The following is a 3,289-nucleotide window of genomic DNA, read 5'->3' on the forward strand; positions in this document are numbered from 1 at the left end:
CCTGTCCACACTTTGATCTCAGACTTCCAGCCTCCAGAATTGTGAGAAGATAAATTTCTGTTGCTTAAGCTGTCCAGTCTGGGGTACTCTGTTATGGTGGCCCCAGGAAATGAACAGACACAGACCAGCACCTCTATCCCCTCCCTGAACCTGGACCCATGCATGCTATCCCTCCTGCATTAGGGAATAATGGCTTTTTTCTGCCCCTTTAAAACACCAACAAATATACAAACTGCCAGTGTTTCATTAGCACGGAGTAAAGGATGTTTCTAAACTTTGATTTACTTTCACAGATTTAGAATTGTTTTCTTGAGAAAAATCCTGTTTCCCCTTCAGGAGCCCCCTTGGTCCAGCTCTCCAGACACTTGGGATGACCTCCAGCAGGCCAGAGTCTCGCTCAGTTTCCATGAAAGGATGCCAACTCTGATCATCTGTTGTTTGACTTCAGCCCATAATAAGGAAAATCTTCATTTTAGGCTCTTTCTAAAATCTTTGCTGGCTCCACTGGTATGCTGTATCTAATAACCAGCTCTACAAGGGGGAGGGAAAGGGCCCTGATTTGCAGCATTTGCTGATTTCCATGGTGTAAATGCTCCCAGCACGGCCGATCTCAGCTACCAGTGTGAGGTCACTGAACAAGGAGCAGCACATTGTTGTAAAGGACACGTAAGTAGACTCAAGGAAAGTATAATAAAATAATTAGACATGATGGATTTTCAGTAGTTTTTACCTTTAAAAAATATAGTTTAATTAAGTGTAAGTTTATGTAATTTAGTTTTAAATAGTGTTGTGTTTAACAACTGGCTTTGCAAAATTCCTAAAAATTAACAACTTGCTTTCACAAGCCAGTGCCTGGGGTCTCCGGCACATCACTGACCAAAATTCTAAAGCCCATTTGTTTCTTTAGAGTGTAGATTTTATGCTTGTATTATGCTGGGTCATCAGAGAACTTTGTATTTGGACCGTATAATTTCTTTTGATTGAACAATATTTGAAGCCCCTTCCTACGTCAAGGGAATCCCCCATCCTATGAAGCAGGGAGTCTACCCCATGCAAGAGGTGGAAAATAGCACTCACTTCCTTTGCAGCTCAGGTGGGTGCTCATGACCCAGGCTCTGCCAATTAGCCACATCCAGGGTCCAGATAGGAGAAGTCTTAGAAGTGACCAGCGTCAGATAAGCCATGGATGGGCTGTGTGTCTACACTCAGAAATGGTGCACTGGTGTCTTCAAGGGACCAGCTCTTGACTGGGGCATCTTTCCTTCAAGTCTGGCTCTCTGGTCCTCCTGGAGATTTTGCAAAGTACCTGGTATTCTTTCTCTTCCTTTTTAAAGACTAAACTTTAAATTTTTGATTTACAGAAAAGTTGCAAAGAGAGTAAGAGTTCCTGTGTTCTCCGTACCCAGGCTCCCTCGCTGTCTTCCTCTTACTTACGGTACATTTATCACAACCAATGAACTAATGTTGACACATTATTATACTTAGCCTCCTCTAAGGCCCGCGATAATTTCCCAGACTCCCCTTGTTTTTGATGACCTTGACGACTTTGGGGAGTACTGGTCTGGTATTCTGTAGAATGCCGTTCAATGTGAGTCTGTCTGACATTTTCCTCATGGTTGGACTGAGGGTGTGCGTTTTGGGAGAAAGGCCTCATGGGTGAAGGGCCGTTCTCATCACCCCACATCAAAGGTGCACGCTGTCAACGTGACTCGCCTCTGACGGCACTCACACTGACCCCCAGGTTTCTCCACCACAGTTACTTTACTTTTCTTTCTCTTGTCTGTTCTTTGGGTGCAGGTCACTAAGTCTAGCGACACTCAGGGGTGTGGAGGTAAGCTCCACTTTTTTGTGGGGGAGAATTTACCTAAATTAATATTTGTTTATATCAGTATTGACTCATGAATATTTACTCTATACTTTAATTCTAACCCAATACTTTGCTATTTATTTTGATGTTCCCATTATTTTTGCTTTGGCCATTGGGAACTCGTTCAGGTTGGCGCCTGTGTCCCCCTGTCATACCCCTATACCTTCATCATTTTGGTTTTTGATCACTTTTTTTTTTTTTTTTTTTTTTTTGCAGCACCGTGAGACTTGTGGGATCTTAGTTCCCTGACCAGGGATCAAACCCTGGGCCCTGGCAGTGAGAGCGCTGAGTCCCAACCACTGGACCGCAGGGGAATTCCCTTGATCACTTTCCTATTTTCTGGCACAACAAGATGCTCCAGGCTCATCTTGTAAATTTCTTGCCCCAGCCCTAGAATCAGCCACCTCCCAAGGAGCCTTGGCTCTTTATTAGAGAATGGAATTAGAAACCATATTGTGTCTGCCTGTCTGTCTGTCTGTCTACCTATCTTTTGTGTCTGTCTCTCTGTATCCCCCATTGCCCTCTTCCTCTGGAGAGCCCTGACCACTACACCACTCCTGCAGACCCAGGGGCAGGGGGAGCCTGTACTTACCAGTGTGCTTGAGCACATACTCAGGCACACAAATGAGGGCAGGATAATTTTGGGGGAAGGGGAGGTGAGTGGTTAGGGCAGAATGTCCAACAGAGGGACGTGGGAGTTTTCCTCTGTGTCACCCACGATGAAGCCAGGTTGTGGTTTTATTGCGTGGCAAGGGGCAACAGTACTGTGGAAAGGACAGGAGTTAGTGAGTCAGGTGGATCTGGGTTCGAATGTGGACTACGTGAACTAGGTGAGGTCGCTTACCCTCTCCTCAGTGTCATCAATGGTGAAATGGAGCCGACAATACCTACTTCACAGAGTTATTGTGACGGTTAAATTACATAATGCACGTGAGACCCCTGGAATGTACTGGTTATTCTAGAAAAGCTAGTTCCCACCACCCTCTCTCTCTCTCTCTCTTTCACACATTTAGTTCTTTATCTAAGAAAGATTTACTGAGCTCCTAATACTTGCCAGGCACTGTGCTTGGTGTTGGAAAATAGTGAACCAGACAAATTAGACTGGACAGAAAACAAACCCATACAGAAATAATTTGAGTGGTCCTGTTTTGAGGAAAATAAAACAAGGTGAACTGAGCAAGCACCTGGGTTGGTCTCCGATGGCCTCTCCGCGTTGATAACATTCATGCTGCGGTGTAAGTGACAAGGGGGCAGTTGTGACCCAGGGGAAGCGCATTCTGGGCCAAGCGGACAGAAGGGCACAGGCAGTGGGGCTGTGGTAGGAGGCTGAGGAGGTGGGCAGGGCAGGGTCCGGGGTCCCTGCAGGTCTCCGTGAGAGGTTAGGGTTTGAGTCTAAGAGAGATGGGAAGCTGGGGGGGGGGC

The 3,289-nt window shown here is 46.0% G+C and overlaps 1 long non-coding RNA gene across 3 annotated transcripts in view; it reads right to left on the minus strand.

Moving 5' to 3' along the window:
* Positions 1-271: 271 nt before the first annotated feature.
* The window catches only part of LOC102992564 (uncharacterized), a 7,532-nt gene continuing 4,514 nt past the window's right edge, over positions 272-3,289 (minus strand). The window contains exons 4-5 of one of the 3 annotated variants that reach the window (XR_008617298.1): positions 1,078-3,276; positions 272-631 (exon numbers count right to left, since the gene is read on the minus strand). This is a non-coding gene — a long non-coding RNA (uncharacterized lncRNA). Of the gene's footprint in view, positions 632-910; positions 3,277-3,289 lie in introns of those variants that run through there. The other 2 variants (XR_008617297.1, XR_003679668.2) reach the window with 2 other exon arrangements.

The sequence above is a fragment of the Physeter macrocephalus genome, chromosome 5 (genome assembly GCF_002837175.3).
Source record: "Physeter macrocephalus isolate SW-GA chromosome 5, ASM283717v5, whole genome shotgun sequence".
NCBI lineage: Eukaryota > Metazoa > Chordata > Mammalia > Artiodactyla > Physeteridae > Physeter > Physeter macrocephalus.